The following is a 10,074-nucleotide window of genomic DNA, read 5'->3' as shown; positions in this document are numbered from 1 at the left end:
GAGCCCAGGCCTGGGGCTGCCGCTGCGTTCACCAGTTGCACTACGGCCTTGATGCCGCCAGCCACCTACCTGCTCTGTGGTGCGCCCATGGTTGTTGGTACCTACCCAGACCACCGCCGTCTAGGGGCGGAGGTGTTCCAGCTCTGTGTTCTCCTTCTCCCGATTCCACAGCCCATGCTGCGTGCTGTCACAGCCAATGCCAAAGGTAAGTGCGTGCAGAGGGGAAAAGAGCTCCTGCCAGATTTCCCCACTGGTCCCTGAGCTGGACCAAGGAGTCCCTGATGAAGACTTCAGGTTCCTCATCTTTGCTATCGGCTACCACAATGCAGCTTCCCTGATAGCTCAGTTGGTAAAGAATCTGCCTGCAATGCAGGAGACCCCTGTTCGATTCCTAGCTCAGGAAGATCTGCTGGAGAAGGGATAGGCTACCCACTCCAGTATCCTTGGGCTTCCCTGTGGCTCAGCTGGTAAAGGATCCGCCTGCAATGAGAGAGGCCTGGGTTTGACCCTGGGTTGGGAAGACCCCCTGGAGTAGGGAAAGGCTACCCACTCCAGTATTCTGGCCTGGAAAATTCCATGGCCTGGAGAAGCCCATGGGGTCGCAAAGAGTTGGACAAGACTGAGCGACTTTCACTTTCACGATGGTGCAGGGACACCCGGCACCCAGAGCCCCGCATGTCTGTGCACTCGGCGTGAGCTTGCTGGCTGGGTTCCTTTCTCCACTAGTCTTGGGGCCTCAGCTCCTTCACTTAGGAGGGGAGGTGGGATTGGGAACCCTCGCTTCCCCCATGGCGGCCACACAGTGGGCTCATCTGCAGCTTCCTGCCCCCAGGGGAGTAGGGGGGGATCACTCTTGGGCGGCTGCTGGCGCACCCTGGGGGAGCGTGGGGGTCCATTTTTCTTTTTAAATTACATTACTCTGATATATTTTGTCATATGTAATAGCTTCTTGAATATAAATTTGTTTTAGTAGTACTGAATGCTAAGAGCATCTCTCCATATTTTTGCATCTCTGTAGATGTCTAGTGTTATTCATCAGAGATTTTGTGTTATTCCTGCTTCCATAAACTTTGCCTCCTCTATGTTCATGCGTTCACTTGCTTTCACCTTCAAGCCTAGATTTGTTCCTGCTGCAACAGGAAGAATATAGGAGGCTTCCTGCCAGCTCTCCTTTTTGCTCACACCTGGTATGTGTTCTGCTCATCTTACTTATAAGTAATCTGGTTCCTGCTGATCTGCCTGGCTTTTGACCATCTACCTTGCCTTCCAGCTTTGGGAATCTTCAGTTCATCCATGTCTCCTTGTCTCTCACTCGCCTTCTCTTTGCTCTGATCCTCCAGGCAGGCACTGATTTCTGCTTTTCTTCTTGGTTCCTGACTGACCGCAACATCTTGACCTCTGACTCATCTGTGTGTGTGAATTATGGACTACCCTGTATAGGTGCTGTTTCACCACCTCACCTGGATCCCTTTCTTTGAGCATGCCTTAACTTTCCTGGTATTACATGCATGTGTTATTATATTAAGCTACAGGTCTGCCTCTGACATGGTATTTCTTTTGAACAAAAATACTATTCATATTTCTTCAAGCTGTGATTATGGAAGCTGAGATACAGAGACATAAACTCTAAGCCAACTGCTATGTTATTTATGGTATATATATACAAAACATATCACTAATGAATCTGAAGTGTGTTAGTTACTCAGTTGTGTCCAACTCTTTGCAACCCCATAGACCATAGCCTACCAGGCTCCTCTGTCCATGGGATTCTCCAGGCAAGAATAGTGGAGTGGGTTGTCATTTCCTTCTCCAGGGGATCTGAAAGTAGTGTTTAATCTCCCACATACTAATTAAGTATTCTTGTGACCGTGACTGTACATCTGTGGAATATCTGTGGAATCTAAAGTACATGGAGATGTTTAGGGCCCCTGCAAAATCATTGAATCCGAATCTTGAGATGGGACCTCAACAGATATATTTTCAGAAACTTCATGAATCATTTTGATGGACAGCATGGGTTGAAGTTGAACAGCATTGCTGTACTAATGATAACCCTAAACATCATATATTGGATGTGACAATGAGTATCTCAAATGTTTGATGACTAACAAATACCAAAATTATTCATTGCTACCTGTTTGCGTCTAGTTTCTCATTTAATTAACCTTCAAGTCAACATTATGAACCAGGTGCTATTGTATGCTGCTGCTGCTAAGTCGCTTCAGTCATGTCTGACTCTGTGCGACCCCATAGACGGCAGCCCATCAGGCTACCTCGTTCCTGGGATTCTCCAGGCAAGAACACTGGAGTAGGTTGCCATTTCCTTCTCCAATGCATGAAAGTGAAAAGTGAAAGTGAAGTCACTCCGTCGTGTCTGACTCTTCTCGACCCCATGGACTGCAGCCTACCAGGCTCCTCCATCCATGGGACTTTCCAGGCAAGAGCACTGGAGGGTGCTATTGTATAGAAGATGCTTAAATGTGAGGGGACCAAGGTTACATAACTAATTGCAGAGTAAGAACTTAAATCCAAGTCTTCTTTATGCTTAAATATTGTGCTGTATGGCATAATATAGCTCATTGACCAAATTTCCTTCTAAATGGTATAATTATTATTTAATCCATAGCTTTATTACTATAGTCAATAAATTCAAAAGAAATCCAATTATCTCATTACCTTGCTTAGGGATTCCTATAGTCTTCTCACTGCCAACCATAAAGAATAAACTTTCCTTATTATGGTGTAAAATATCCTTCACAATCTATCTTCCAATTCCTCCTTCAATTCTGTCTTCATGATCTATCATTTCCTCTTTACGGTGATCGTACTGAATTTCCCATCTTGGTAACATACAAACTCTGAAACAATAAAATGCCTTCGTATTGGGATTTGAGGGTCATTTGAGGGTCAGATTTTGAAGCAATTGAGGAAGAGCTATAGGAAACAGGGATCCATGGGATCAGCTTTGTTATGAGCAAAGTGGAATTGGAAGAGGCACCAGTATCCTCCTGAACTGAGCTTACCCGGCTGGTCACAGATGAAGCAGCTGGATAGCTACAGTCTTCCCACCTGGGCTATTATTTTTACTATTAGGAGTCATCAAACAATGTTTTTGAACTGTGACTACCTTCAGAGAAACGTAAGATCCTAAGTGTGAATTTCCAAAAAATGAGCAAACCCATATATCCAGCCCCAAAATAAAACCCCCAGATCTAACCAACAGTGCAGAGACCTCTCTTAGGCCCTCTCCCAGTCACTCTCTCCCCCAGGGCTAACCACTGTCTCTACTTCTGACACTATAAGATGTATTTTGCTTGTTTTTGAATTTCATAAAATTTAACCGTCACAGAACATACTCTTTTTCTGTCTTACATCTGCTCAACATTGTGAGATTCACTCATGTTTTTGGATGCAGTAATAGTTTGTTCATTCTCATTGCTATATAGTATCCCCATAAATTAATACACTTCAGTTTATTTATCCTTTTTACTGCCGAGGGACTGAGTTATTTGCAGTTTTTGGCTATTACAAATAGTACATAATATTATTCCATGTGTTTTATGGTGAAAATATGTACCCAGAGAGGAAGATACATACTCACAGAAGAGGAATTGCTGCAGGATATAGATCCAGTCAGCTCTATCTGATGCTTTCAAACTGACTTCCGAAGATTTATGTTTCCATCAACAGCAGATGAAAATTCCAGTTATTCTTCATTCTAGAATAGGACTTGGTGTTGTCTGGCTTATTCATTTAAGCCATTCTGGTGGGTATGAGGTGTTATTACAATGCTCTTTAAATTGCATTCCTGTGATGACTAATGAAGTGGTGACCCTTTTTATTGGCCATTCGGATATTCGCTTTTAGGTCCATGGAGGATTTTGCAAATTTTCTAACTGTGCCTGTCTCATTTAAAAATTTCTGTAAGAATTCTTTGTATATTCTGGATATGGGTTCCTTGTCAGATATAGGTATTGCAAATATACTGTATGAATAATTTAAATCTGCAGTTGGTTCAGTGTAGACACCCTCCAATTACCAACTACTGGTGGTGTCAGCCTGGTGTGCAGTTGAATCTCCTGAGTGGATTTAACAAAACACAACTCTAGAGACTTATTCCTGAGAACATGAATCAGAATCTCAGAGGTGGGGACTGACTCTGCATACTCTTAATCATTGTATCCCAAGTGCCTAAATAACCACACTTCTTAACTGAAACAGGTATTTAAAATTTAATCTTTAGTTCAAGATTCAGTCTTTCACCAAACCATGCATATGTATACCCAGTACAATCTAAATGCATTTTCTTGCATGATTAAAGTAAATTACCTAGTTTATAGGACTTGAAAAACAAGAAAAAATAAGAATTTATTTTTACATGTTTACTAGATATTCATGAGGATAATAAAATAAACTTTCTAATAGAATATTTAACAATATAAAAAAATGAAAGTCATTTAAAATTGCTTTTAACTTATTCCACATTAAACAATACCACGAATTAAAACATTTTTAAGGGGGAGTTACGTGATTTTATGGAATCCACCTGCTAATGCAGGAGACGCAGTTGCGGGTTCGATCCCTGGATTGGAAAGATCCCCTGGAGAAGGAAATAGCAACCCACTCCAGTATTCTTGCCTTGAAAATTCCATGGATAGAAGAGCCAGGGAGGCTATAGTCCATGGGGTTACAAAAAGTTGGACACAACTGAGCGACTTCACTTTCACTTTTCACTTTCATGCATTGGAGAAGGAAATGGCAACCCACTCCAGTGTTCTTGCCTGGAGAATCCCAGGGACGGGGGGAGCCTGGTGGGCTGCTGTCTATGGTGTCGCACAGAGTTGGACACGACTTGAAGCGACTTAGCAGCAGCAGCAGCAGCAGAGCACGTACGCAAAAAGAATGTGATTAGATAGCTTAGCCGGGGAAGTTTATAGCTCAAAATCAGCTGGGTTATGTGGCTCTGGAGGGGAAAATGGGTAGAAATTAAAAGGCTGCAAGTTGTGGCTCATGATTAAGAAAATGGGGTGACAGCTGCCCAACACTGAAGATGCCTTTCAGGAGGCTGTGAATGATACATTATGAAGAGTAATCACACGGAGTATGAATTTCCGTTTGGATGGAAATATCCACACTGGGTCAGATTGTTACAGATGTATCCAGACTGTTACAGATGACCTGTAACAGTACCTTGCAGCTTTAAACTCTATGTATTTCTGCAGTGTGACCCCTGATGTAGTGCAAACACAGTTCTTGTCCTGGAAGTGAAATCCTCCCAACCCCCTCTGCTCTTGATATTTTTGCCCTGAATGAAGGGCATCACCTTAGAGTTTTGAAAGTCACCCTTTGAAAGAATTTTCACTGAAAGGAGATTTTCCTGTCATTGATCTAGCAGAGAGGTTCTTGTCATCAGACTTTGTTCCTCTTTTTGGATTTATTCTTGCTCTATATTTTTAGGGACCTCCCTGAGTTAGATCCAAGATGTTCTGTGAAATGGAAATGTAGCTGAGTGGAAAGCAAGATTGACAGTGAAAATTCTCAATCTGCCATGTACAAGGGATAATTTTTCAACATTGAATATAAAAAGCTCTGCCTGAGGGTTGCATTATAGCCAGTGGGGTGTCCTGTCAACCAACATGCTGGGAAAGAGGTTTATACAACTCATTCTTTTCAGTAATTATTGCCTTAAGTGAGAGCATCCGAGCATACTAAATGAGACTTAGTTCATAATTGTCAGATATTCGTATAATGGATTCAGCTAAAAGGATTTTAAACATTTGGGACAATTTGTCCCTCTGTTCTAGAAGCTGCACAGGGCATGCATGGTATGAATTTGCCCCTTGAAATTGGCAAGAGGATGATGTGAGAACCTTGGATGCCTGGCTTTGGTTAGGAATGTTTCCTGTCTTTCTTGCCACCCAACACTGCATTGCTGGTGTAACGCAGGCCTGTAACAAACAAAAATATCCGCAGGACGTTACGGACTCCAGGGTGCACTAAAATCTGGAGCTTAATTCTCAGGCTGAAAACCCACAATCACCAATATTTTCAGCTGGTTTCTTAACTTGTGTTTCCAAGTACTCTAGGAGATTCAGTAGGCAGCTTTTTAGTCTTATGTTAGAAAGTGTGTGTGTTAATCCCCTGGACTACTCAACATATAGGGCCCACACTGAAGACTGTCAAAGTTTTGGTATGAAGAAACATGACAGTTCTAATGAGTCTTCTCTTAGATCTCTAATACACAGGGTGTATAACCCACAGCAGGGAAATCACACCATGTCTGTCAGTCAAAATTGTCCTAAATTTTCATATTTCAATGGGGTTGGCATGCAATTAACAGAGTTAGAAGCCACTTGAAGATCTCTTGTAATATTGTCTTGGGAACATTTTGGGAGCTTCCTGAGAAAATATTATTTGATTATGGCTCAGATGGTAAAGAATCTGCCTGCAATGCAGGAGACTCGAATTCAGTTCCTGGGTTGGGAAGATCCCCTGGAGGAGGGAATGGCAACCCACTCCAATATTCTTGCCTGGAGAATTCTATGGACAGAGGAGCCTGGTGGGCTATATAGTCCATGGGTTTGCAAAGAGTCAGACACAACTGAGTGACTAACACTTTCATTTTGATAAACAAATATCCAAGACCTGTGGTCTTTAAGCATGTATGGATCTCTGACTTACCCTCAGAGAAACTTTCTATGCAGATGGAACCTCCCTGGTGGGAATGTTCATTTTAGAGGTCCTCTTGGTTAAAGGGGAATCCTTGAGTCTATATAGCATTCTATTTCACAGCCATACCCAGATTCTGTTGTGGATGAACCACATTTTTTCCATCTTTTAAAAGTACTGATTAGTTTTCACAGGTAATACAGGAGTACACTCCTGCGGGAGTATTTCAAGCAAGGAAGAACTATAATCAGGATCAATAAGAGTTAATCTGTTTTCACTCCTGCCTCTAATTCCACTCCAGCTGACTGTATCCTAAAGGTAGTCATTATTAATAGCAGAATATCATTTTCTGATCTTTTTAATGCATGTATATTTACATGTATGAGCACATACAAATCAATAGTTGAGAAAATAGTAAAGGAATCTTAGAGTACTTTTTTTTTCTATTTGCTTTTTCATTTAAAAAATAAATTATGTTAAACCAGAAACCATTAGTTTTGGGGATTGTTTACTGTTGTCCCTGTTTACAAACTCAGAACTGGAGTTTTCCAAAGGCCCCCCTCACACATGGGCTGTCTTATTTCATTTACTGCCCCCCACCACCCGCCCCATTGTCCTTTCTATTGTCTCACAGTCCAGCTGCATCAAGAGGAGAAACACTTCATTCAGTGCAACAATTCAGAAAGCCTTGTCTGTGTTTTCGAATTAAACTATGTTTAAGATTTCTGAACCAACAGAGGGAGAAAATGGAATGACCAACAAAGATTTCAATTTAAAGAGCTGAGGAGTCTACCTAGGTTACTCAAGCAGCAAAGGAATATTTCTTACAGCCTCAGAGAGAGAAATGGGATAATTGCTAAGAAAAATGGGTCTGTCTGACTTATTATGCTATTTCCACCAAATTCTAGTAGCTTCTCTTATCCCTCCTTTTATGACCATTTGACATCTGAGCAGAAGGCAAGAGCTCTTCCTGCAAAAGTTGAGCTTGATTGCTTACAATTTCTGCCCCCAGGGGTTCACCCCTCCCTTGATTAGGAGAAATGGCCCCCTGCTCATCCTGTCAAGATGCCCAGGCCGCACAGTGAATAGGGGAGAAATCTCATTTTGGAGACAAGCATTCTCTGTGAACTCTATTAAGCAACAAAGCAGCCAGGCTTTCATGAGGTCATATTTCCAGGATATAATCACCAACTTCTTGGGTGCAATAGAAGGCCCCTGCCGGAGTCCACTCTTTCCATGTTCGTCAATGTGATTATTTCACGATAACAGCTTTCTCGAGGGAGTCTGAGATGCTTTCTGCACATTTTAATGAGCCTGTCATTCTGCCTCAATTCTTTCCCTCAGTCTTTATTTCTTCTCTGCCTCTTTTCTTTCCTGTTGTTAGCCACATGTATTTAGAAGGCTGAGAGGACACAGAGATTTTAAAATGTCATCCATCATGGATGGAAATCTATTGTCTTCCCTTCTGGAAATGTAGCAATATTGCATTGTCTTGGCTTAACAAGGTTAAAGATACTCTATATCTGTGTTCTGAGGAAAAAACAAACAAACAAACTGTATAATTGAGTATGAAATTTCGGTATGCTCCTAAATAAAGATAATCTTAGTTTTCAGGAAGCATTGAAACACATTAGGTGCAGTTATAATTAAGAGCATTGCAACAAATAATCCTGGTAGTAAAAGATTTCAGAGTCCTATCCAATGACCCAGCAAATGTAAGATTCTGTGGTTATGGTTTTGCTGTAATTCACTAAAAGAGGCTATATATAGATAATAGACCCAGTGGTTCTAAGGTTAACGTTTTCATTTGGAAGTGTTACTTAATTTAACAACAAATACTGAATATGAGATTCATAAAATTTGTTTTTTATTTTTAATAACAGAAAAAATATATAAATAAAGGAATGGTCAGAATATTTGATTTCGTTTCTGTTACTCATGTCATTCCATATTATTAAATTTATACTTAATTTTCAACATATTTAATAATTTTCTTTTACACTAGAGTTTGAATTTTACAACTATTAATGAATTTACCCTGGGGTTTAGTATTAAAAAAATAGTACAATAAGATTTGATTTTATAACTAGGTTTACCTTGGGATTTGCTATGTAAGGACTGTAGATTAGATATATTTTAATGAATTTCAGCTATCCATTGAAGACTTTTTATTCTCATTTTTTCAGATGGCTTTTGTTAATGAATGATGTCTGTGACTAATGCTCCCTGTAGCTTCACCTATTTAAATTAATCTGGCTCTTTATCCTTTGTAAACATATGTATGATCTGCCTCAATCAGATTTTCTGAAAACAAAGGGAAGTATTCCAATCTTTTCCCAGAGGTTTAAAAATGATATGCATTGAACTAATCCAATTGGACTAATATGATTATTTGTGTGTGTGTATGCAGAAGTGCGTAGACAATAATATATGAGAAAGGAGAGATGACTATTCTCCTCCCAGCTTCTTTGCATCTGGATCCGGGAGAGAAGGTGTCTGCGGACTCAATACTCACGAGGCTGCTGGGCTGCAAAGCTTTGCCTTAGGAACAGTGTCCTCTCTTCTTCTGAAAATAAGGATACATTCTCCAAATCAGGCAAAGATGATGTGTTGGCTCACCTTCATTCACACATTTTTTTCCTGCGGGAATGAGGGATCTATATGCACAGACTCAGGCTCCCACCTGGCCACCAGAGTGGCGAAACAAAGGCCTGGGTCTATCCAGGTTGGGCTGGCTGAGGGAAGGACACTCCTTCAGTCTGAGCCTGGATGTGGGTCCACGAGGCCGCCCCTCAGACACCTCCATAGTGCGTGTTTTGGTCCGTCTAGGAGGCAATAACAAAATATCTCAGATGGACTTGTCTTAGAAACAACAGAAATTTCTCTGGGATCTTCCTGGACCAGGAATCAAACCAGTGTTCTTTGCATTGCAAGGCAGACTCTTAGCCACTGGACCATGAGGGAAGCTCCTATATCCATTCTTAATTCAAATAAAACTATTCAGAAGCAAATTCAGGAAGTTGTATTTCTACTATAAATGGAGATGCAGTGTTACTTGCAATAGAGATGAGAAAACCATGAAAATAAAAACACAACGACTACAAAAATCTACCTGTGCTCCTGTGAAATCAGCTTGCACCTCATGCTGAGCTTGCACCTCCGCAGTGGCACGCATGCTACCTTTTGGAAAGCACTGCTCAACTGTACCACCTATCAGACTATCCAAAGGCAAGCTTTTAAAGGTTTTTCTGAAGAAGATTTACAGGTCGTACTACAATTATAGCTTATAAAAGAGACAGCAAGGAGTTAAATAAAATTGTAAATGATCACATTGATTTCTAGTTGTTGTCATAGTAAAAAGTGTCAATCTTATCTTAGTACAAATGCAGCAAATCTTGGTTGACT

General features: G+C 41.0%; 1 pseudogene; it reads right to left on the bottom strand.

The window, feature by feature from the left end:
- The window catches only part of LOC105005522, a 1,784-nt pseudogene extending 394 nt beyond the window's left edge, over positions 1 to 1,390 (bottom strand).
- Positions 1,391 to 10,074: the final 8,684 nt, after the last annotated feature.

Source organism: Bison bison, unplaced genomic scaffold (genome assembly GCF_000754665.1).
Source record: "Bison bison bison isolate TAMUID 2011002044 unplaced genomic scaffold, Bison_UMD1.0 scf7180017864491, whole genome shotgun sequence".
Taxonomy (NCBI): Eukaryota; Metazoa; Chordata; class Mammalia; order Artiodactyla; family Bovidae; genus Bison; species Bison bison.
The sequence above is the reverse complement of the archived record's forward strand: the minus strand, read 5'-3'. Positions and strand labels throughout refer to the sequence as shown.